The 25,556-nt window shown below is 55.6% G+C and overlaps 1 protein-coding gene and 1 pseudogene across 3 annotated transcripts in view; both read right to left on the reverse strand.

Annotated features, from left to right (window-relative positions):
• Positions 1-23,774, reverse strand: part of Ptp4a3 (protein tyrosine phosphatase 4A3) — a 32,312-nt gene extending 8,538 nt beyond the window's left edge. The window contains exon 1 of one of the 3 annotated variants that reach the window (XM_021183304.3): positions 23,701-23,774. The gene's annotated coding sequence lies outside the window, so the exon portion shown is untranslated. Of the gene's footprint in view, positions 1-312; positions 436-22,979; positions 23,246-23,700 lie in introns of those variants that run through there. The other 2 variants (XM_021183305.3, XM_021183303.3) reach the window with 2 other exon arrangements.
• Positions 18,957-19,033, reverse strand: LOC115029512 (U4 spliceosomal RNA; annotated as a pseudogene).
• Positions 23,775-25,556: the final 1,782 nt, after the last annotated feature.

The following is a 25,556-nucleotide window of genomic DNA, read 5'->3' on the forward strand; positions in this document are numbered from 1 at the left end:
CCTCGAGTGATGGGGTAGGAGTGCATCTAGCTTCAGAAGGGACCTAAATGGGACCCTGTGTGACACTTAGGAGTCAGGGGTCACAGTTCAGGGGTCTGTGCTGTCAAGACAGGCAAGACTGCTCCGTGGATGGGCTGGGGACCCCAAGGACCCATAGTGGGGCGTGGGGAGGGCACACAGCTCCCCGACCTCAGCGGGACTTCCCACCCAGCCCGCCAGGGAGCCGCCATCCCGTGCAGGGCCCATCCCAGTAGGGTTAGGGTTAGGGAGCGTCCTCGAGGCCGGGTCCCCGCCGCCCGCAGCCCGGCTCACCCGCGCCCGCAGGCGTGCGGCCGCCTCCATGCGCCGGCCGGCCGGGCCGGGACCCGCGCGCGCCCTCCGCAGCGGCGCCGGCTCCGGGCGGATGCCCGCCGCCCGCGGCCTAGCTATTTATAGCGCCCGGCGTCACGTGGGGGGGCGGTGACCGGCGGGCGACCCGACTCACAGCAGCTCCCGCACCTGCTGCCTAAAGATAGCACGCAAACAAAGGCGCGGCCAGCAGAGGAAGAGGAAGGAGGAAGGGAGAGGACCACCGCGGACCCGCCTGCCATCCCCTCTGCATCCTGCTGGGTAGGAGACCTCCCTCTGCAGAGGGGCCACAAGCCAGGAGGAATCCTTCCAGCTCTCCAGCTTCATATGCACACACTTAACAGCTACTGTGTGCTCAGCCGCACTAGCCCACACTTCACCTTAAGAGCCACCACTCCCAGACTACAGCTGAAGAACCTGAAGCACTGAACCTACGCACACTCGCACACACAAGAAATGGGAGCCGACTCTACACAGGCTCATCTCCAAGGGAACTGACACCCACCCAGCTCTCCTGAAGCCTTCCAGGGCATCCCCTGAGCAGGATCTTCTCCTGGGCTCCACTGACCAGACGGAGTCCTGGTTCTGTCCTGGGGCATCCCAGGCAGGAACCCTGTGCCCTCCCGCCCAAGAATGGAGACAGATGTCAGTCCGCACCTGCCCCAGTGGCTGCACCGCCCTGGGAGCCTTCTGGAGCAGGGCTTGAGTTCCGGCTCACAGAATCCCCAGAGGCCGTGCCTTGCTGGGAACCCTGGCCCAAGCCCGGCTCCCAGATAGAGGCCTGGCCTTGCAATCAGTAGTTGGTGCTGGGGAGAGGAATGGTCCCTGAAAGGCTGGACCTGAGCCAGGGGAGGGCATGCCCCTAATATTCCCAGAGAGAAGTCTCATTAGCCAGCCTTGCACAGCAGAGCCTACTATCCCCCATTCTCCCCTGGCCCAGGTAAGCAGGACTGATAATGTCCAGGCTGGAGCATACCATTGCAGCCCCATCCTGGCTCACCCCCAGAAAGCTAGGCAGCCACTTAAGATCCCCAGAATATACCACCCTTATAAATCCGGCAGGTTAACGGCATTGTTGCTGACCAGACCCATGGTCTCAGCTGTTCCACTAGTTCCCATCCTGACAGCAGATCCTGAACCCTCCACAAGGCACCAGCCTCCAGCAACGTAACATACTGAGTAGATGCTCCAAGTCACCCAACCAGGAAGCTGGACCATGATTGGAGATTTGCCCGCCCCCAGAGACCCTACTGGTCCCAATCCCAGGTGGGTAAGAGAAAGCACATTAAACCATCCCTGGTGGCCCACCAGTTGTCTAGAAAAGGGTTTGTTAGTGACAGGCCCAGCAATGTCTGAGATGCTGCACCAGCCAGGGCTGCAACCGGGGCTCCAAGTGACACCACACACACACACACACACACACATACACACACACACACACACCAGCATGCTGGGGCCTCTAGCTAATCCTGGGGGCACCTGCTACAGCTGGCAGGGCCCCAAGCCTTTCGGAGAAGTCTATATATAACACATCCAGAGCCTTCTTGGAGCCCTCCCAGAGTAACCCATCTCTGGGGCCAGAAGGGGAGACCCTAGCAGGCTCCACCCACACCAGTCCCTAGGAAGTCATCCAAAGCTCTTACACCCCTGTGCCGCACAGTTCCAAGGGTGCAACCCCTCACAAAACAGGCTCCTTAACCCCAGGCTCTTCCCAACCCCCTTGGCTATGTGCCCAGCTCAGGGAAGGCATCCCTAAAGGGAGGGGGAACCTAGCACTGGGCCCCACCCATACCCCACCTCCCACCCAGGCCTGGCACCAAGAAGCTCCCGCTTGTTTATGGAAGGAACAAATGACCTGGTGTTCTAGGCAGAGGTCCAGATTGGGGAGCCATTCAGAACCTATCACGAGACCTCAGCCCTCGAGGTCTGGGAGAACTTCATAGGAGGGGACAACCAGGCCACCCTAAGAGCAGCTCCATGCCTTCCAAGAAGGAGCCACTATGTCAGCTACCCCTTTGCCTCTTGCTTTAAGGGGCTTCCCCATCTTGGTCCCTCAAGGGCCATCTGAAACTATGCACAGGATAGGGACCACAGGAGAGCCCCAGGTGGCAGGGTGGGCAGGGAAGGGTTCCTGGAGAAGGTGACCCAGGATGTAGGCAGACATACTCCTGGTACCTGCATTGACCATCTGCCCTGATGCCCTGTGCCACCTGGGATCAGCGCTAGCCAGGGATAAGCCAAAGGCCACCTCTATAAAAGGACACACTGCTAGAGAGGGAAGCCACCTTCCAAGGTGGTACCAGCACCCTGCATGCCATGGGCTGTGACCTGGAAACAGACCTGGGTTTCCAGAAGGCAGGCTCCTGCTGTCCCCACCGAAGCTCAGCCTGAACAGTGCCCTGTGGAGCACAGTGATGATCTGCTGACCCAGGCTCCCGCTCTCTGAGGGCACCCTCATGCCTGGCATTAGCCTACACCACTGCAGATCAAAGGCTGTAACTGTCACTTCTGCCGACTGGCAGCACAGAGTGGGCCCAAGTAGTTGTGCATGAAGTCCACCAGGTTTCTAAACTTGGGACCTCTGACCCCTGAAGGTCCACTATGAGCTACATGTGTGGTCTTTTTTAAAAGATACACACACACACAGTATTCTCCCTTCATGTATGTCTGCACACCAGAAAAGGGGACCTGATCTCACTATAGATGTTTGTGAACCACCAAGTGGTTGCTGGGAATTGAACTCAGGACCTCTGGAAGAGCAGCCAGTGCTCTTAACCTTGAGCCATCTCTCCAGCCCCAGCTCCATGCTTTCGAAGGGCATCGGGTAGACCTGTCTCCACAAGTTGCCTCAGTCATGGCTGACAGGACACCCCTTTCCTCCTCTTACGCTGTACTTCACCTCCCAAGAGCTCAGTCCTGGCTCACATGTCTCCTGCCTTCTACAGCCTGTGACCTCCTACACTAACCTCGACCTTAGGATTCCTTCCCAAAAGGAAGGGAATCTAAGTGTTCATTCATTCATTCATTCATTCACTCACTCACTCACTCACTCACTCACTCACTCACTCACTCACTCACTCAGTGTGACAGGCATGCTGAGCACCTCCTGGTGCCAGTCACAGGGCTGAGCGGGATGGAGACTGAGAAGATGGGAGAGAACAGCTGAGCTGCCGGAGATGCTGTAGGCAGGCATCACTCCTGACTCAGGGTACCTCCGTTTCCTGGGTTACTGCATACAGAGTTGAGCGGTGCTTTGCCAATGCTGTCTCTCACTGGGCTGTCTGCTCAAGGATGAGGCACCCTGGCCAGCTCATCCTATCTTCCTCTCTTCACATCTTCCCACCAATGCCTCCCACACCACACCACAGCCATGGCTCCTGGATCTTTTTTTTCCTGTTCCCGTCATGAGAGACAGCCCTCCTCCAGCGGAGCGAGAACTCTGTGCCTGGGTTTCCTCCATACATCAGGATGAAGGCAGAAATTCAACTCCCTTACAGTCACCAGAAACAAGCACACTCCAAGCTGCACTCACACCCAGAGCTCAGTACTGCCTCCTCTCCTGGATTCTGTAAGTAGAGGACCACTGGGGTCTGGATGTCCCCCAAGGCCATACACCCTCAAACTCACCCTTTGCTCAAGCCCATGTCTCAGGATTTCTCACCCTTGCCGTCTGGCTCCTCTCACCCAACATCCAAACCTGCAGAAGATGTAGGACTCTGACTGGAGACCCGGCTGCCTTTTCAAAGGACAGCATCCACAATGTCTGACCCTTCTGATAAAGGGATCCCACTTCATCAGGGACCCCTTCACACCCTGGAAAGTGTTAAGTGGGTAACAGACACGTGTGTCCGTGTGGAAGGGCAGCGTTACGTCTCACATTCCAGCACAGATTAGCACCAGGATTGGACACCAGTCCATCTGTCAAGCCACCCAGCAAACCACCAGGACTGGCCTCAAGGTTTGGCTCAAACTGCAGATTGATGTCTCCCACCTGCCACAGCTCACACATCTTCCATGGCTCCTGTAGTCTACCAAACTCACTGCCCTTCAGGGGAAGAAATGATAGGGTACAGGATTCACACCTCCAGGAACCCTGCTCTCTTCCTCAGAAGCCTCGGACACCCCCAAGGCCAGAACCTTGTGCTCCAGGAAGCCACTGATCACTCTGTGTCCCAAGCTCCCGGTCACATGTTTACCTGCAAAGCACGTCTAGGCTCCTTCCATGCCTCATTGTTGCACGGGATTAGGGTTGAGGAAGCAAATGCCATAATGGACTCCCAGAGATCACAGAGATAGAGGTTGCAGAGAGCATGAGATATTAGGCAGGGAGGTACAACACAGGGAAACGGACTAGACAACGTCACCATGGAAAAGAGAAACTGGGATGGCAGCATTCAGGCAGACTCAGTTCCCAGGGCAGGAACGAACCGCATTCTCCATCAACAACTAGCACCAGTGTCTACCCAGCTGGTGGCTTACCATCCGGCCCATGTCTTTCCCCAAATATACAAACAAACCCCAGCTGAGACCCAAGATTGAGAAACCCTGTATTACGTGTGGCCGGATAGACAAGGAGGAGAGCCTGCATCCTCCTTGCCTCGATCTAGCCGAGGCCTCCTTTCCGTCTGCTATTGTGTGACTTGCACAGCCTCGGAAGTTTTACACCCAATGGGCAACCAAAGGAAATGGCAGGAGGCCCACTCCATTCCCATCAACTGTGGCACCTCCAGAGCCTCTCCAGACACCCCTCACAGCCCAGGGGAACTGTCACTTTGTATACAGCTATGACCAGCATGAGAAGCAACTCTCTAGCACTTCATAGGAGCCATTAGGCTGAAGGTGATAACGGGTGACAAGCCAGACTGCCATGTGTTAGCATATGGCTGGCTGAGGTGATAGGGGAGGCTCTGGACCTCACTGGTCCTTCTGTGCCCACCAGAGCTGTGCTGCCACCACATCACCACCCGCTGTGGTCCTGGCCCACTTTCTGATGGCATGGCTGGTGTGGAAGTAACAAGGACACGTGGATCAGCCAACACTGAAGCTGGGGTACCACAGGAGGAAGGGCCAGGCACCCCAGGATGGACAGAGAGCTGAGAGGAAGGCAGAGCTTGGGCCTTGCCAGAAAAAAAGATGCCACTCTGGCCACATGGGTGGCACCCTTCCCTACTTCCCCTAGAAAGTGCTATGACACCCTTCCCTCTGGGATAAGCTCCTCTTGCCTGCTGTCCCCAGACAAGGACCCTCCCATTCAGGGCTAGTGACATTCACCTCCTGGGGCCTCCGAGCTTACCCTTCCCTTGCAGCTAATTTTATTCACTTCCCTCTATGTCAGAGGTGGAGGCAGGAGCCCTGATATAGCAGCCCCAGGACTGAGCTCAGGGGCAGCCCAAACAGGGTATTGACACAGGGTCCAGGGTCACACCACCTGATACAGTTCTCCCTGCTGATTGGGGGACAGGGGACAGGCAGTCCTCCAGGGACCTGTGACAGCAGGAACAAGGGAGGGTGGGTGGCAGGTCATCACAGCCCCAAGCGGGTGGACAACCTACCTAATGCAGACCAGAAATAAGAGTCTCAACTCACCCCACCCTCCAAGTAAACAGCCCCATACCTAAAAGCACTGGCCAGACAGCCCCAGTAGGCAGCAGTCTGGGTTTGGCCTTGGGTCCTATGTGCCATCAGTGCCTGCTGGGCCTCGCACTTCCTCTAGGGCAGTACACGTCGTCTCAACCTTCCTAATGTGGTGATCCTTTAATACAGTCCCTCAGGTTGTGGTGATCCCAACCATAAAATTATTTTCATTACTAGTTCATAACTGTAAGTTTGCTGTTATCATAATGTAAATATCTGTGTTTTCTGACGGTCTTAGGGGATCCCTGTGAAAGGGCCCTTTGACCCCGAAAGGGGAGTCTCAACACACAGGTTGAGAACTGCTGCTCTAGTAGGAAGAAGGAGGGTGTCTTAGTTAGGGTTTTACTGCTGTGAACAGACACCATGACCAAGGAAAGTCTTATAAAAAACATTTAATTGGGGCTGGCTTACAGGTTCAGAGGTTCAGTCCATTATCATCAAGGTGGGAGCATGGCAGCATCCAGGCTGTCATGGCACAGGCAGAGTTGAGAGTTCTACGTCTTCATCCAAAGGCTGCTAGTGGAAGACTGACTTCCAGGCAACTAGGGTGAGGATCTTATACCCACACCCACAGTGACACACCCATTCCAACCAGGTCACACCTATTCCAACAAGGCCACACCTTCAGATGGTGCCACTCCCTGGTCCAAGGATATACAAACCATCACAGAGGGGTAAATGGAACAGACCCGCCGGCCCACCAAGGCCCAACCTAGGGGCTCATCCACACCCCTTCCTGCCCAGCACAAACCCCTACTCCCATTCATCCCACCCGGAAACTCCATAAACAGGGCATGGGCTGCTCCTGCCACTCAGGACCAGTTCCTTGTCACTCCTCAACCAGCTGCTCCAACAATGGTAATATAAAGAAAAGCTGTACACACACCTCCACACATGCACACGGACACACAGCCACATGTACACACGTGCCTCCACACGTGTCACTCAAGGATCTGCACACACGGGACACACGGAGATGAATTTCTAGGGAAAAAAAATGTGATCAACCAGGAAAGAAAACTCAGTATCCTGCAGTAGCTGGATGGACCTACCAGAGTCTCTAGGTGTGTACAGAGCCTACCAAGTCCTCCCACCCTCAGCCGACAGTTCCTCTTCCACTCTGCCCACCCCTGCATGGCCAGTGCTTTTAGGTATGGGACTGTTTACTTGGAGGGTACTCGTGGAATTGGGCCCACTTCCAAGTGACGATGCAAACCTGTACTCTGTGGTGTGAACAGAGCTGTCACAGTGGCCAAAAGGCACATGATACAAGTAGGGTAGAGGTTGCATCAATTCTGCACCTGCCTGCAAGGTGCCACGCCACAGGCCACAGCCCCTCTGCTCGAGGGACCAGCTACAGCTGCCTTTTGGGACCCTTCTGCAGAAGTCAAAATCCCAGGACCATCAGCATGCGGCCAACAGCCAGCTGGCCATGTGGCCCTTCCCTCGTGCCCCAACCCCAACACTGAAAACCTCTTCTAACCCACTCAGCATCCTCAAGGACAGGATGGAGAGGTCTGCTCTTGGGTGAGGAGCCAGTCTCCACCCCCACCCCCACCTGAGGAGTTGGAAGCTGGGCTAGCCTGGCCTTCTAAAGGAGGACCAATGGGTGGCATACCCAGGATGCTGTGGTCCTTCAGGATAGCAGGACCTCAGGGAATCCTGGGTCTCTGTGGTCACTTCCACAGGAAGCACCGAAACAGCCTCTGGCAGGCAACAAACACAAACATCCACACCCCACAGAGGAAGAGACCGGCCCAGAAGAAACTCAAGCAGGCTCAACTCAACAACTCAAGGTGGTTCACAGTTGAAAGTAGGATTGCCCAGTGGCCAGAGTAGAGGCTGTACCCATTCACTCCATGCTGGCTCCTCTCTGGGTCCGCTATCCATACCTTTGAGATGAGAGAACCCCAAAGCCTCTCTGTGTGGCGATCATATGCACCACACCAATTCTCAGGATGGTTCTGGAAGGCACTCGTCACCCCATTTTCTGGATGAGGAAACTGGGGCACCCACAGAACCAGCCTAGAAATTTACTTCCTGTGTGTTTTGTCCTTACTGTAGCCAAGCCCACTAATGCATGGCAGGTTCAGACAGTTCATCCCTCACCCAGAGTCTGCCTCATGGGATTTCTCCTCAATTCTACCCAGAGCCCAGGACTCTGGGGCCAGACGGGCAGGGGTGGGGTGGGGGTGAGGGGCTGGAGATCACGTAGGGAGCCAGGGCTGCATGCCAAGGCCCTCGGATGCACGTCAGAGGGGCCCAAGGAGCCGCGGGAAAGAGCTCTGACCTGGCCTCAAGAGGCCATGTCCAAAATAGCTGGCCTTCACGGTGAGATGACTTGGCCTGGTGCACGTAGGCCGCTATGCTCCAGCGTTGCCAGGCTGGCCACAGAGGTCACAGCTATTTCTGGGCTGGCCTGGTGGTAAGACAGCCCTGATAACCGCCCCCCAAAGCATTAGTATGTGAGGGACAGCAGAGGTCCAGCTAAGTGAGAACCCCAGGACACAGGTGGAAAACACTGGGTCACCACAGACCCTTGATGTGCCGAGAGACTGTTGGGGGTGGGGGGGGGGGGTGCGTTGCACTCCCTCAGGCCTTCCTGTCCGCAAGACCTCAGAGCATCACCCACTGGCTTCACAGGCCAAGCCTATGCCGGGCACACGGGTGGCAAGGCAGTGGGCCTCCTCCATGAGAGAAGGAAGTGACCACACCATGGCGCTCTGCTGGCTGTCCCCAGCTGCTGTGACTGGTGCCACTAGACACAGGCATCACCTCACATACACAAGCCACATTCCTGGGCACACACTGGCAAAGCCAGCGCTGGCCCCTAAGTGTACAGCCTCTGCTGACCCTACTTATCTCCAAATCACTTCCCCTCCCATCGGCCTGGCCAGCCCCTGTGACACCATAAGACATTTAGGGAAACTGAGGCAGCTCAGAAAGACTTGATCCTCATCTTCAACTCCCCCACCTCTTAAACCTTCAGCTCAAGCCAAAGGCCAGCAAGCTCCCTGGGGCGGCAGACAAGGGGCCTTACTCTGGTGGCTGCCTCAAACCCTTGCTCAGCCTCTGACTTCTGGCTGCAGAACCCATCCCCTCACAGAGAACCCCCAGCTTGGACCTCTGCCTGGTTCCCTGCTACCTATCACTTGTATGAGCTGTATGACATGGGGTGGCATCCGCTACTGCTCTGTGCTCTGTCTGCTCATCAGTGAGATGGGTACTCTGGAAGCCTGGCCTTGGTGGAGCTGTCCTCAGTGTCCAGAATCTAGGAGACACGTCCCTTTCCCAGAGCCCTGCGGAATGTCCCTGTAGCTTTGACTCTGGGCCGGGTCCCCACTAGGACCCCTGAGGACCCTCGCTCAGGTTGGTACTCCTCGGTTCTTTGGAAAACAGTCTAAGTAACTTCTTTCCTACAAGACTTTCCAGAGACCCCCATTCTTGATACAGAGACAAGGGAGAGACAGCCAATCGGCCTTCCAGATGCATCTGACATCGATTTTAAGTACGGTGGAATGATACAGAGGCCCACCGCAGCAACCTCAGACTAGATCACTCCATGCCCCAGATTTGACACGCAGCCAGAAGGCACCAGCCAAGGCTCACTGCTGCCCATCCAAATGCCTGATCCCCCTGCCTAAGACAGCAGGGTCCACTTCCCATCCACACAGGAGTGGGTCACACAGAAAGCGTTGGGAGGTGGGTATGAACACTGGGCATGCTGGGCCCATATGGGCCACGTGGCCTGCATAAGTACCTGCCCTGCTCCCAGGATTAAAGCGAAATCCCTCCCAGCATCTGGCACCAAGTACAGGCTGGGTTTGCTGGGAGGGACCTGCAGGCACCTCAGGAAGCACCGGACATTCTCGGGGCTGCCCTGTCCCCCATGGGTCCCAGCAGGGGTGGGTAGGAGGCAGCAGCACCAGGTTTGAGGCAGATAGAAAGCCATGCACCAGGGGATTCCCAGCTTAGGACGCAGAGGACCGCAGGGTGGGAGGGACCCAGTGTCCAGAGAATGGCTCTCGGGGTAAGCTGGGACCTTTGCTCTACTTGGCACCACGGTGGCTGGGACATTCACGAGTCGGCCAGACTCCGAGGCTCCCAGAGATCCAGGACAAAGCCAGGCAAGGATTTGTACAGGCAACACTGGTGGCACCTGGGGGACCAGGAGCTAGGAGCAAGAGCCCTAGCTGCTCTTGCCATGGCTAAGTTTTGGGGGCTCAGAGGGCAGACTTACAGAAGCAAGTACCTGCTGCACTGGCGGTGAGGACAAAGAACAGGTTCTCTTCATGGTCCCAGGTTCCCCACTGTAGTCACTGAAAGCTCCTCAGGTAGAAGAAGGGCAGCAGCCTGGGCCCAGCACCCAAGTTGCTAGCACCAACCCTCTGTGATCAGAGTCCTAACATACCAGGCAAAGCCAAGGGCATCTCTGTCCTTTCACAAGCCCGGCAACACATGTTCAGCAAGCCCCTAGGCAAGGCTGTTTCAATGTCTCCTCTCCAATAAACCCTAGTAACGCGAATTCACCACCATATTTTATTATTTTTGAGGCAAGTCTTGCTGGTAGTCTAGGTTGGCCTCCAACCCCCTCCCCCCCCATGTAGCTGAGGCTGACCTTGAATTCCTCCTGCCTCCAGCTCACAAGTTCTTCCAGGAGTGCACCAGACCTGATTCGTGCCAACCAGTTTAAAGCATATAGCCTCCCTGCAGGTTCAATACGCCACGCATGGTGATGCACTATAATCTCAGCTGTTGGGAAGCTGGGGTGGGAAGATTTTCATGAGTATGAGGCAAATCTGGGCTGCATGGCAAGTTTCAAGTCAACAAAATCCATAGCACAAGATACTGCTACTGCTGCTGGTGGTGGTGACGGTGACAGTGACGGTGATGGTGGTGGCCAGGAAGACGGTTCAACCAAAAGACTGCTTGCCACATAAGTATGGAGACCTGAATTCAATCCCTGAGCCCCAGTTAAAAGTGTAGTAGCACGAGTTTAGCACTTGGAAGATGGAGACAGGCAGAGTCTAACTGATGTGTTCCAGGCCTGGGAGAGACTGTGCTTCAGAAAATAAGGTGGATGGCTTCTGGGAGACTTAAATACACACAAAGTTGACCCTTCTGGCCTCTACACAAATGCACGCACACACGCACACACGCACACACGCACACCTTACAGTAATTACCTTACAATGCAGACAATACAGGAAGTACGAGATGCTGTGGTTAACAGTTCATTCTCAGGGCTAAGTAGTCATCGCTACTTCCCAGTTCCAAAATACCTTCACAACTACAGAGACTCTGCAGCCAAGTGTGGTGGGACATCCCTGGAATGCCAGCACTCAAGGAGCCAGCAAGATGGCTTAGCAGGTAAAGGGGCTTACTGCAAAACCTGAAGACCTGAGTTCAATCCCTGGGACCTACATAGTGGAGGAAGAAAACCAACTCCTGGGAGTTTAATCAATTAATCAATCAATCGATCGATCGATCGATCAAGTAATCAACTGGTGATTGAATAAATAAATTTAACTAAACATTTCAGGGGAATTTTTCTTTTAATCCCAGCACTCAGGCAGCGGAGACAAAAGAACTGTTGTCAGTCTAAGGCCTGTCTCGGGTATATAGCAATACTGTCTCCAGATTTAAAACTTGGAAGTCTTGGGGCTGCAGCCCAGGGGCAAAGTGCTGGGAGAAAATGTGTGAGGCCCTGGGGACCTCCCATCAGCACACAGAGCAGCCACAAGCATTCACCTCTTCCTCTGGTCCCCATCTGTGGTTCCCTGTCTGGGATTTTAAAAGGATGTTGCATGGAACCATTGTGATGTCTTTTCCCACACACGCATGTCTTCAAAGATCTCACTTGTAGCAAGCCAGTGCTTGGCTTCCTTTTATTAGCCAAATCGTATTCCACTGTAGGAGCATGCCATGTTTTATCTAGTCCTCGGCTAAGGGACATTTAGATCACTGTGAGCCCGAGCTGGGGACAGTGTTGATCATTGCAGGAATAGGGGAGGCGGATGCTATGAGATGCTGGGGTCCAAGAGCACTGTGGCACCCCGAGAGGGACCAGGAAGCCTAGAGCTTAATCCAAGCAGGGAAGTGGGCTATGGCAACAAGGGCAGGATAACAGAATCCAGCCCACACCTGGTGCACCTGGCAGAATGTTGGCAGTGTGTGGCCACTGAAGAGGTGCAAGGTAAAGGGGAGAGGAGGGGAGAAGGGAGGACCTGATGGGCCACTGGGCAATGGTCAGGACCTCAGGAGAGCTCAGATCACTCCCCTGAGGACAGAAAATGTTTGTCTAAGCATTTGAAAAGCTGCAACACACTCTGACAAGGGAGGGAGGGAGGGGGAGAGGGAGACAGGGAGAGAGAGAGAAAGAGAGAGAGAGAGAGAGAGAGAGAGAGAGAGAGAGAACCCTGGGGCTGTTTACTGAGTTTATTTGGACAGAGCCAGTAGCAGGCTCCTGGGAGATCTGGGCAGCTGAGTGTGTGTCTCTCTCTCTGAAGGACCCTAAACACTGGGATAGAAGGGGAAGAAAAAAGACTTGGCCAGTTCCCACCATCCTACGGGATGGGATAGTCACTGTCTATTTACATTGGCCTTCTTGAAGTTCACCCAACTATGTAGTGGGGTAGACATCCCCAGGACTGGCTTACTGTGGGACTGTCATATACACAGGACAATGAGGGATGTGTCACTGTTTAATAGAAGAGTAGAGGATAGGTGTCCACAGGAGGGCCCAGCAACAAAGGGCCACTGTGGAGTAAGTGGGCATCATCTAATATAAAAGCCAGCTAGGCCAGCTCTCAGAAATCAGAGTCGCCATGGGCACCAACAGATCTCTGGTCTTCATCCAGGCCTGTCCCAGAGTCCAACACAAGAGGAGGACACAGACAGTCCCTACAACCCCAGGCAGAGGGCAGCTCTGGAAGGGGGTCTAGTGAGATGCTGAGCCACTCGCCTGAGGGCCAGGCCTCTTGGAACAGCCCCAGCTGGGTATCCTAGATCATCCATCTTCCCCCATCACACCTCAGGGAGACCATGGCCTCCTCCAGCTGCCCTAGCACCCAGAGGATCGCCCCAGAACCAGTGACTGTTCTCTAAGCCTCCTCTGCACCTGCCTCCCCAGCTGCGTCTGCAAACCACTGAGCACAGTGCAGCTCTGCCCCCAGGCCTTTGCACAGCCTAGCTGCTCAATGGACATCTCTGCCTCCCCACGTCTCCTCGTCACTCGGACCTCAGGTCAGTGACTTCTGGGCTAACAGCTGTCCATCTGCACTGTCTGACCTGGAATCTGTCCTCTCCCCACTGAGGGGATGCCCTTGTCTATAGATTCTGAACACTGCACCCAGTAGGTGTTTCAATGGGTATGCAAATACAGGGGGCATGCAGTGGGATATGACCAAGGTGGGGACTACATACGCAGGACACCAGGCCTGGCCAGGACCACGTGGCCAGTGAAGTGAAGGACAGCTGGCAGGCTTGTCCCTTCCCACCAAGCCTCCCAACCTCAGAGCCTGGACCAAAGATAGAGATGATCAAAAGTCACCACTTGGGATGCCCCTTCCCCAAGAGAGGGAAGGTTCTCAGGGGATGCCCCACACACACACAGCCCACCTCAAGGAAGACAGCACATGCCAAGAAAGAACCAGGATTACTTCTGTCTGGGAACATAAACCAAGGAAACCGAGTGGCCAGGAGCGAGGCCTGCAGGCCAGGGGTCTGCATGCAGCTGGGGGGTCGAGGGTACCAACACAAGCCTGCAACCCCAGACTTGGGCAGCAGCAGAGACCATACAGGTCTCTCAGGCACTCAACTCAACCTTCCCTAACTGCTGGAGACCTGTTCTTCCCCCACGTGGGCTTTATGCACCAGCTGGGGCAGCCTATGGCTCTTGCTAGCTCCTAAAGCTTAGAGAAGAGGGTTCCTGGTTTTCCTCTTATTGCTCGGTGACTCTTTAGTCTAGCCGGTGGTCAGTGGGGGCTGGTGGGGGATGAACACTAACCAGTACTTCTGAACACAGCATGCTCCTCCACGGTAAAGGGCAGGTGGGCTTCTTATGCATGTTTATCCTGGCTGCCTCCCTCTGGAGGCCCTCCAGGATCCTTAAGGATGTAGCCCCACCCTGGCAAAGACTTCCTGAAAGATGTCTCTGGACTCTCTAGGGGACTCTCTGGTCACAGACCTGCTGAGCTGTTGGCCAGGAACCACGCACACACTCTCCAGATCACTCTAGCCTGCATGGCCTGAGGGTCTCTACAGCATCTCTGGAATCTTTGAGGACCAGGACCTATCCTTCTGTTCCCGTGTTCAGCGGGCTTATGTGGTGTATCCCGTGGATTCTCTGTGTGTTGCCTCCCAGCCGTGAACACAGGCCTAGGATCCCAAATTAGCCTGACTCTGTCCATCCAAATGCCCTCTTCTTGGCAGGCCAAGGGAAGAGCAGAGGGAAGATCCCCTGGTATCAGCGGGGTGTACTGGGCCTAGGACAGCATCACAGCTAAGGTGTCCCTGCCCCAGCCAGGCTGGAACACGGTGCAGTCAGCCTTGCCCTGGGCTCTGCACTCTCAGCTACAAGGTAGACACCTGGCCCACTGTGCTTGATGCTCCTTGGCTACACTTGGGGTTGGCTGTAGTTTAAATACTTTAGCCCATTCCACTGGGACTTCTGCACTATCTCAGATTCACTCGGTATCTCGTGGGAAGGCAAGATTATTGGGCTGAGCCAAGGCTGACCCCTCTCTGAAGGTCTGGCCTCACAGAGACAGCCAATCATCTCCTGACCCTAGCACAGACTCTGAGGTGGGGGAGTCTCAGCCCAGGGCTGTGTGAAGCTGGATCGCAGGACGGCATGTCCTCGGTGTACACAGCAAATGCTTTGGACCTACCAGTGGCCCTCCTGGGACAATCAATGGCCACCACTGTGCCAAGGGACAGCCTCTGTTCCCACCCAGACTGGGTTCTCATGTTCACTTCCTCCAGCACAGGACAAAGGCTTGGAAGGATGCTTGTCTGGGAAACCCCAGCACATCTAGAGGTTTGCACTCAGGGTCGTATCGTAAGCTACAGTCTCCAGAAACGGGAGGAAGAAGGGGGGAGGGGAGACACTGAGTATGAGGAGGCTATACCTTGACCTACCCATGGCTGGGACAGGGCTGTGTGACCCCCAGGGCCCACCCAACTCCCCAAGGCAGACGAGAAGCCAGGACAGACACAAGGCTGCCAAGAACCCAGGCCACAGGTCCCACAGGGTTCGAGGTCCCTCCTGGGGCAGGGCAGGCCCAGCTGGCAGTGTCCGTGGGAACAGTCCCCAGGCCCTGTCAATCACACTTAGACCAGCCAATGGACAAATGCCTGGGGCAGCTGGAGATGCTTGGCCTGTAAGGCAGAAGCCCAGGTCCCTAGGCCTAAACAGCCAGTCTAATGAGCTGATATGGAGGCCCGAGAGGACTTCTGAGGAACAAACAGGCCAGAGGCCCGCAGAAGGGGGCTAGAGGGGTCTGAAGGGCCCAGACCACTGGTACTATTTGTGCCCTGTGATCTCTCTACTTCTCTCTCCTCTGCCCCCACTCCTAGGGGCCCCTCCCTTCCCAAGGCCACATCTGCTTCCTGCACCTCTTCTGCTTCCTGCCCTGAGATCACTCCTCCCCCATGCAGCCTCCACCTGGTGGTCCGTGCAACGTGTGTCCCCTCCTGTTCCCAGGATCCCACACACATCACACAGACCACCCTGGGATGGAGCCCCAAGTGGCTTTGCCTGAGTCCTGTGATCAGCGCTACTGGTCCTCCTCTGGGCGGGGGAGGGGTGGACAGACGGTCAGATGGCTCCTGGATGAAATGTCTCAACCCCACTCCAGCCACATACCCGGCTCCCAGCCCTGCCTGGCTCTGTTCTCCCTGCTCCCTGCCCCCTTGCTCCACTGGGGGACTCCACAGCACAGACCCCCAAGCCGCTGGCTGTCCTCACAGGCCTGAAGGGGCCCCTGGGGACGGCCCTTCCGGTGACTTCCTGCCAGGGAGGCTAAGCGAGGGTAAATAAGCCCTCCAGATGGCTTCCTGCACTGGCCAGTCGTGGGAACTACAGCTAGGAGGAGGAGACAAAGGGGTAGGGGGGAGCAGGAGGGCCTGCCTCGCAGTAGCTGAGGACTCCCAAAATCCCTAAACAGAGACTTCACACCTTCTGACAGGGGAGGAAACTGAGGTCCTTGCTGTCAGCCATGGCGAAGTCCTATGAGCTAATGATCACCTCTCTGTCACTGAGGGAACTGGGTGCCACAGCTGTTCAGGGTTCCTCCCACACACACCTGGGGGTGCCTTCTCTAGCTCACCACAAACAAAAGGACCAAGAGAGCTGGGTCAGGCCACTCTGCAGAGGCATAACATCAGCCTGCCTTCCACTTGACACTTCCACCTGCAGGAGGCCAGCCCCAGACAGCAGCTTCCTGCATGAGAACTGGCGGGGGGGGGGGGGGGGGGTAAAGAGAAGCCACACCCAGGTTACCTTGAGAATTAAAGAGGTACCCTGGACCAGTGCCTAACCACCAACCCCAAAGGGCTCAGCAAAGCCCTGCCCAGGTGATGTGGGCTGCACCCCACTAGCCCCTCTCTCCATATCATTTGCCACCATCTCCTAGAAGCTCACATGACTACCCGGTAAGAAGAAAGTCACCTTCCTGCAGCTCAACCTCTAAGATGCAGAGCTACATGCTCCAAGAAGATGATTACTGTCCTACTGTCCCCTGTCATCCTGCTGTGGGTGTGTGTGAGAGAGAGAGAGAGAGAGAGAGAGAGAGAGAGAGAGAGAGAGAGAGAGTTTCTCCAGTACAGGACCACGCCTTTTCCACTTTTCTACTCCATGAAGTTACTACAGACCAGGACAGCTTCCAGGGAGCCTGGGGAGGCAGAACAAAGCCAATAGCTTGTGTCCTCATCCCCCATACAGCAGCCAGGACAGTGGCAATGGGGTGACGTGGGATCAGGGCCAGCAGACGGGACTAAGAGATTCACACAATGCCCAAACGCACGTCCCTAGCTGCCCAGAACTTCCATTGTAAGTGGGGGTAGGGAAGCAAGCAATAAACAACCCTTCAAGACCCGGGAACCAGAGGCCCACAGTCAAGGCCATGGGAAAGTCCAAGTGTGATGTTGGCATCCTGTTCCTGTAGCGCTGAGCATACAGGGGAAGGCCAGCATACAAGGAAGCTCTTCCCTGGGCCATTTACAACAAACGTGGCCAAATCTACAAGCTGAGCCGTGAACAGTGTTTAACTGCTGCGCTCGTCTGTTGTGAGCTCTGAAGCCACTACTGGTCCACACCAGCCCCAAGAGCATCCCCTGATGGAAAGGGAAATCAAGGCACCAGCAGACAGCACTCCCACAAGCCACAGGCCTGAGAGTGAAATCAGCGTTTGGGGGGAGTGCCCACTAACACCCAGTTCAGGTGCAGCAGCTCAGCTCAGATAGCCAGGAATCAGCCATCCAAGCTGTACTGATCAGCCATCCAGCTTTGTATGGTATATCCAGGGCTATGTTCCCTAAGGCCAAGGGAAGAGAAGAGGCAGGGAGATCACCACGGAGGGACCACTGGGAGTTCTGGGCACCTCTAAGCTCGGCAACGCAATTCCCAGCATAGGCTGGGCCTCTGGGCAGCCAGCCAGAGGAAAGCTGACCCTGGAGGAGGGGCCTCATTGCTGCCCTAACTGGGAGATTAGAGGGAACTGCTTGCCTTGGCAGAGTTTCAGGGCCAGCGGGCATTGCCAGAGAGGGCTGCCAGAGAGAAGCAGCATCCTCTCTGGGGCACAGGCAGCAGGGACCCAGCAAGTGACCCTGGGCTAATGCAGAAGCCATGATGGTTGGGGCAGGAGGGCATTATCCTGGACGGGACAGGGGATCCTCCAAACACAGCTGAACTGCTTCCGGGAATCCTGAGTCACAGGGAGGTTCGAGCAAGAGTGCAATGGGAGCCCAGGTCCCAAGGGAAGGGGACAAGTCAGGCCTGCCTGCTACAGTTGACCCACCTTCTCCTTCTGGACCAGCCCTGGCTTTGGGTGTGTCTGGTGAACCCATGGCCTTGGGAACAGGCTTCCACAGGACTCCACAGATCCAAGGAGGGGGAAAGAAATACAGAAGATAAGACACTACAGAGGGGAAACTGAGGCTTAAAAGGAGCGTTCTAGCTAATAAGTGGCCATTTCTCATGCCACTCAGACCCGAAGGCATGGAGGCTGAGGCGGGCTGGCCAGCGAGACCCATAGTAGCTTTATTCTGATTTCCTAGAGCAGACCTATGCCAGCCTATCGGTCTTTTACTCATTTGAACCTTCCTCCAGATGCCTCGCTCCCAGTGACCTAGATAATCTGCTGCCCACATACCGGGTTCCAGCCCCTCAACGCTGCTTGGGTACTCAATAACTCCTGCTGATTCCAAGAAGAAAATAGCACTCTGAGGTCCAGGTGCTCCACCTGGTGCTCCGCCCACCCCCTTCCCCCCCCACCACCATAGGAGGATGTTAGGCTCCTGGGGCTATACATCTCAAACCATAGGATCAACCAGGGCTGCTTCCCGATCACAGCCATGGGTCTGGGCCAGCTTTGGATCTCCAGGGACCATTACGCTGATCCTTACCTGAAGGCCACCCACTAGGAAACCTGGACCCTTCCTGCACCTTCCAGGCCCTGATCACTGATCACTGGCCCACTCAGCCAAAACCCAGTAGCCTCTGCCCGTGTCTCAACCTGGCCCTGTCCAGGCAGACCTCCTCCTTCTCTACGCAGTCTGCATGGACTCCACAGGGGACAGGGACAGCAAGAAACAAGGGTGGGAACCGAGCAGAGTCAGGACAAAGGAGGGGGCAGCAGGAGGGGCCGTGCCTAACTCCAGGTTGGTTTCTGGAATAGCCTTTCCTAGACCCCTTCCGGCCCTAGTAGCAGAGGACAGCAACATCTAGCTCCAGAACCCCCAAAGGTCACTACTGCCTTCAGTTTTCAATTAGCAATAATCACGCCTTGGATAGATCTCATTGGCTATGATACTGCCACTGTGCAAGCAAAGAGAGAAGAAAAATGGTCACTTCCTTTTGAAGGGTAAACGGCAGTCTAGAAAGACTGGACAGGTCACCCCCAGTGTGATGCTTGGGTCTGGAGGTAGGATCCCCCTTTCTAACACCTACCCCGAGTCTGAGTCTCACATCACCTACATACACCAACACCTCCTGCCCTATCTATCCCTCCAGAGATCCAGGTCATGAGTTCCAAAAGCCATCGCTAACCAAGAGCCATCTGGTGCTGAGCCACACCTCAGGCTCTGTGGGAGACGGGTCCTTCTGAGAGAGACCACCCAGGACAGCGTCAAGAAGAACCCGACCGACACCCTGTAGACATTCCATACACCCTGGCTAACATAATCTCAGAACTTCTTGGTAAAACAGACTAGCATGCCTGCCTCCCCAGGGGGACAGTGGCCCAAAACATTCATGCTGTCCTTGGGGCAAGTGACAGGAACTATCCTGTACACAAGCGCTCACTGGAGTGGGAAAGGTAGAGCTCAGAGGCGGCCTACCACTGGGCATCAGCTTCACCCAGTGAACACCTGACTCCCCAGCTGCATCCGTCCACTGGATCCACAGCAGTCTAGAGATAGGCATCAGGTCCCTGGTTCAGTATGATGGCTCAACCCATCAGCTGCACAGTTGCTTTTACATGTAACTGAAGAGACACTGACATTCATGCCCAAAGTGGTCCGGCCAAACTAGGGCCACCTGCCCCACCACCTGTGGCCCAACCCTGCTGACCACACTCTAGACCTTTCCCCTTCACACAGGTACATGAGCACACCAGGGACAGTCACACTGTGGGCACCCACGCTCAGCTAGGGCGGTAGGCAAGGAGAACCAGATCGGCTGCAGGAACCTTGGAGCTGCCTGCTCCTGAGGTCCTCACTCAAAAAATGGGAGCCCATACCCTCCCACCAACCCACCCCACAAAAGCAGCATAGTCCCACAATGGTGGACCTGGGCTCTAGTCCTAGGCCAAAGCCATCCCCATCCAGCAGGGTGCCCTAGGTGCCTATTCCTGAACCTCTAGGTCCAGCATAGCTGTAGGACCAGAAGACAACCTCACAACCCGGGCAAAAGCAAGGAGGAAGATGTCCAAAGGCCCTCCTTTGTGGTCACCACTAATGTCACTAGACACTACTAAAGAGCCCCCACCTTTCCTGGCCCCATCCCCAGCACCTGGCCATGCAGAGGATAGGCCCGGGTAGTCTGCTCGCTCTGAGCAGGACAGAAAGGATCTGTAGCAGCCAAGCAGGAGGGTGTGTGGCCTGCAGGAAAGAATGGTGCACAGCACCATTCTGACTCTTCCAGCAGACTCCACATCTGGGACAGACATCTGGGAGGCACCGGGGCCTCTTGTGGGAGACAAGCAGGTAGGCATGGGGAAAGGGGGCACAGTGGAAATGGTGGAAAGGAGAGTGTTCCAAGGAAGACAACTGTGTACGCAATGTCACCCTAGTGTCCCTTTCAAGGGTTCTAGAAGAAGAAGACCTGGGTCCTAATGCTCCCAGGCTGAGCTCCACGCTATATGAACATCAGGTGGCCAGCCAAGCTCCTGAGTCATAGTTCTGTCATTATCATGACATCAGAGACCCCTCAGGGCCACCAGCGTCACTAGGCTAGCAGCCTGCTTTTTGTCTGAACTGTCTCTGACCCAACAGCTTTGGCCCAGCTCCAAATGATTATGGTGAGATTCAGGAGTGCTGGCCTGAGGCGCCTCTTGATAGGAAACACACAACCTCCACCAGGTGAACTCCTATGGAGCCTTCAGAACCCCACAGCCCCATCCTCTCCCTTGGGCCTCATAACTAAACTTCATTACCTTATTCACTGTAATATAACATGGCTTAGAGCTGCACTGTTGGTGGCTCCAGGGCCCTCAGCAGTCCCCTCTGTGCTCCACACCCTGCAGCCTGTCCATTTGGAGTATACAAGACAGGCTATTTACATTTACAATACCAAGCTAAGACCAGCCTAGTCCACAGCACACCACAGTCCTGTCCCAAATGCAACTCTCTTGATCCCAGAGCCCCTACTGGGTGGCACCTGAATAACAAGGCCATGCATGTCCCCTGTGGATTAATCCTTAATACCCATCTTCCCAGCAAATATACCACACCCCCGATTTTTTTTTTTTTTTTTTTTTTTTTTGGTTTTTTCGAGACAGGGTTTCTCTGTATAGCCCTGGCTGTCCTGGAACTCACTTTGTAGACCAGGCTGGCCTCGAACTCAGAAATCCGCCTGCCTCTGCCTCCCGAGTGCTGGGATTAAAGGCGTGCGCCACCACGCCCGGCTACACACCCCCGATTTTACAGGAGACAAAACTTCAGGACTAGATTAATCAGAAACTAGGAAGCCAAGCCAGGCAGTGGTGGTGCATGCCTGGTCAGCTGGATCTCTGGGTTTGAAGCCACAGAGTGAGTTCCAGGACAGCCAGGACTACACAGAAAAAAGAATCTTTATAGAAAAACAAAACAAAACAAAACCAAAAAAACAAAAAACCAGATCGGCTGCAGGAACCTTGGAGCTGCCTGCTCCTGAGGTCCTCACTCAAAAAATGGGAGCCCATACCCTCCCACCAACCCACCCCACAAAAGCAGCATAGTCCCACAATGGTGGACTATGGTGGACTAAAGAAAGAAGCCAGCTCTGGTGAGCTGAACCCAGCCTCACACAGGCACACATGTAGATGCTGAAAAGGCCACTGTGGCAGGGAATGTACATGGGCCAGAAGGAGCAGAGATAGTCAGGGCAGCTAGGATAGAAGTGGGTGGGCTGGGAGGCTTCTTGTGGGAGGACAGGGCAGACTTATGGCCTATCATAAGTGAGAACCATTGCACACCATGCCATCAGAGTTATCAGGCTCAGTGCTGTGGGAGCAAAGCAAGGCCAGAGGCTTAGGAAAACAATCAGTGTTCTGTCAGCTCCAGACCCAACAGCTCCCAGCTCTGGGCCTGGACAGATATCACAGGGTAGGTAGCACTTCACCCTCCTAGCGAGGTGCCTTCTGGAGCATCGCGGTCACCACTGGGCATCAGAGATTTGTGGCTGGGATTTGAACTCGCAACCTTTGGAAGAACAAGTCGGTGCTCTTAACCACTGAGCCATCTCTCCAGGCCTGGCATACAGAGATGTGTGACACCTCCTAAGTCCAGCTTTGTTTCCTGCATCCCAACACTACAGCAGTGAGGTCAGGCATGCAACTTGGCAGCCCTTACACACCCCCAGAAACTAGCCAAGAGTCCGAGGCAGTAAGAGCCAGCTCCCCCACCCCCGCCCCCGCCAGAGGTCCTCCTGCCATTTTCTGTCCACCACCATCAGAGCTGCCTGCCGGTCTGAGGAAGAAGCCTTCCTTCAGTTCCCCTTCTGCCAGTCCAACTACACGAGCTGGCCACCCTCAGCCAAGTTCTGTGCTGGCAGGAGACAGTGGGGTCCTGGTGGGCTCCTACCTCAACATCCTCAATGACCATCTGTCCAGGCTGCTTACCCTTGCCCTATCCATGAGCCACCAAGGTCCTGGTCCTACCACCAACACCTCCGAGTCAAATACCAGGCCAGGCCAAGAGAAGAGAACTGACAGATATATGGGGCTAGCCAGTTCCTTCTCAAGGGGACGTTTGGGAACATTCTCACAATATCCCACCCTTAGGCCCACAGTAAGAGTGCAAGGGTAGGAGCCCCACGGCCTGTCTCAGAGCAGGCCACAGACTCCATGTGTTGTCTTCCCTCTCCTCACTGCAGGCAGAACAAGGCTAGACCTTAGGGGCTGGACCTGACTCCACTTCTCCAGTGCCAGTATAATCTGAGAATGGGGTTAATAACTTTGTGGGAGGATTTGAGGCCATAAGCACCACCCAACGAGTCCATACTACACTGCCCTCAGCACTAAGACTGGGCAGTTTCCTTCAGAACATGCAGCCAAGTAGAGAGGTACACCACTTACCCATGGGACACGGCACACTGTGACAACCGGCCTGGAATCCACTCTGCCCCTCACTGATAGGGTCAGAGGGATGGTCACTCTGCCTGCCTTGGGGGCTAAGCATGGCATCCAGTCCAGACATGCCTGCAGCTCCCTACCAGGAGTCACCTGCTTAAGCCGGCTGCGTGTGGACAGGCTATGGCAGGACCCCATGGACAGTGAGGTGCTGTCCCATCTGGCCTGACCCAGAGTGCCTAAGCCAGGACTCGGGTCTCTAAGGGGCCCAAGACTTAGTGCCCAGACTTCAAAGGTGACCCACTGACATTCATGCGGGAGGCAAGAAAGGATATGGGGTCCTATGCCCCCAAGCTATGCAGAGAAGGAAATTGAGGCGAGCCAAATCCTAGATAGGGATCTCTTGGGGAAGATGAAAATCGGGCAGATGTTGAGGGAATCTTCCGCACCCCTAGAAATGGGAGCAGAGTCACCCTTTTCACCCATCAGGTCTGGTCGCCACACCGAAAAAACAGCTGGCTGAGTCCCCACTCCTGGCCTCCCTGCGGCTCCGGCCCTGCACGTGGCAACCACCGGCCGGGTTCACGCAGGGGCTGCCGCGGGGCGCGGCCCCCGCCGGGAGCAAACACTCAGACCGGCGCGCGTCCCCGCCTGCGCGTCCCCGAGGCGGCGCCCCCGCCGACGGCCCCCTGCGCGCCCCCGCCCGAGCGGCGCGGTGGAGACTGACCTGGCGGTCCGGGCGCCGGCGCCGGCACGACGCGGAGGGCTCGGCACGCGCGCGCACAGGGCGCGGCCTCGGCGCCGTCAGGACGTGCGCGCGCAGGGGCGCGGCCTCGGCGTCGCCGTCTCGAGGCGCGCACCGGGTCACGTGGGGGCACGACCCAATGGGAATGTACCGGTGCACGCTGTCGCACGCGCGCGCGTGGTCTCAGTGTGGTCGATTTCTTGTGCCCCATAGCCTAGGCACCCCAGGCCAGAGGCTCATTGGAGCTTCTAGAGGCCTCTGCTTCTCCATAGGTCTCCTAAAGAAAAGTCCCTCGCTTCAGGAAAAGTTGGGTGGCTCATGGGCCAGCAAGCAATAGTCACTGGGTCTGGGGACCTATGTTGACTTTGAGACCCCTTGTGCTAAGCGGATTCTGGGAGAGGGGCGCCTCGGAGACTAGCTCCCCTGGACTGATTGTCCTCTGTCTCTGCCCACCCTCTGGAACCTTCAAGATGAACTCTACAAAGTGCTACAACCACCCAGCCTGTGCCCGCCCCCGCCCCCGCCCCCGCCCCCGTGCCAAAGCCAGCATCAATCCAGCAAACCAAAGGTGCAGATTGTCGTCTTCCCTCTTCCAAAGTCATTCATTCATCCACTCTTCCTCAGTGGTAGGAGAGACGCCAGAAAGCTAAAGTGAGGGCTCTCTGTGTAACGTTCTGCAAGTATCCTATAAAGCGGGTGAAGGCTAGAGACCCCACTTTATCCCTAGGCCACCAAACTGGGTCCTTAGCTGTCACCTCACACTCTCTAAAAGCTCTTCCCCCGATAGGTGAGTTGCCAAGACAAATGGGGGACATCCCAGTCCGAGATCCTCGGAGAAAGGCCATGCTCCCAGCTCCAGTAAATTCAATACCTGTTTCAGCAGCAATGGCCCATCTCATCATAGGGCTGTATGCCCATTTGAGTTGCCGATTTTTGGTTTTCTTGTTTTGTTTTTCGAGACAGGGTTTCTCTGTATAGCCATGGCTGTCCTGGAACTCACTTTGTAGACCAGGCTGGCCTCGAACTCAGAAATCCGCCTGCCTCTGCCTCCGGAGTTCTGGGATTAAAGGCGTACGCCACCACGGGCTTTGAGTTGCCGATTTTTAAAACAGTTTGACTTCCTCTCACATGGACAGTTTGACTTCCTATCACATGGACAGCGCCACCCTCCTCCTTCTCTAACCTTTCCTTTCTCTTTTACCTAAAGCCTTGGGAGTTTTATTCCAGCGTTTCCGCTGGGGACAGGGGGTTTGCCTTCCACTCAGTCTCTGGAAGCCTAGAATTTCCATCTCACCCAGGTCCTGGCAACCAGAGGCCAGGAGAAGGTACCAACCTGAAGGTTTCCAGCCAATGCTTCAGACACTTGCAGATGCCAGACCATGCACTTGATCAAATCCAAAGTCCCAAAAGTTCACCTCTTTCCTTGGAGGAAGCTCTGTAGCCCTGTTTTACAGAGTCCCTGACAGAAGTTCAGGGGGACACAGAGTGAAAAGAAGGTACACGGGCAGGAGGCAGGGGTGGGGGGAGGGATCCCGAGGTTTCCGTGGTAAAGGGAACCTTAGGCTGGCTTAGTCTACACTAAGAGAGATGGTGAGATGGGGGCTGGGCAAGGGGAAGGCGGAGACTGAGTCAGAGCCATCCTTCCAGAAGCCGCAGATACAGACACAGCCCCCCTGAAAGCATCCTGCCCTCTGCACTAAACCTATTTGGATCAGGAAGACCCAGAGCTACCTGCCCTCAGGGACAGCAGGATCAGCAGATTAGCTCAGAGGACAGGGAATGAGGTCAATGCTAAGTGGATTTCCAGGAAGCTACTACCTCCGGCCACCAGGCCTGGC

Source organism: Mus caroli, unplaced genomic scaffold (assembly GCF_978045245.1).
Source record: "Mus caroli unplaced genomic scaffold, Mus_caroli_1 scaffold_16, whole genome shotgun sequence".
NCBI lineage: Eukaryota > Metazoa > Chordata > Mammalia > Rodentia > Muridae > Mus > Mus caroli.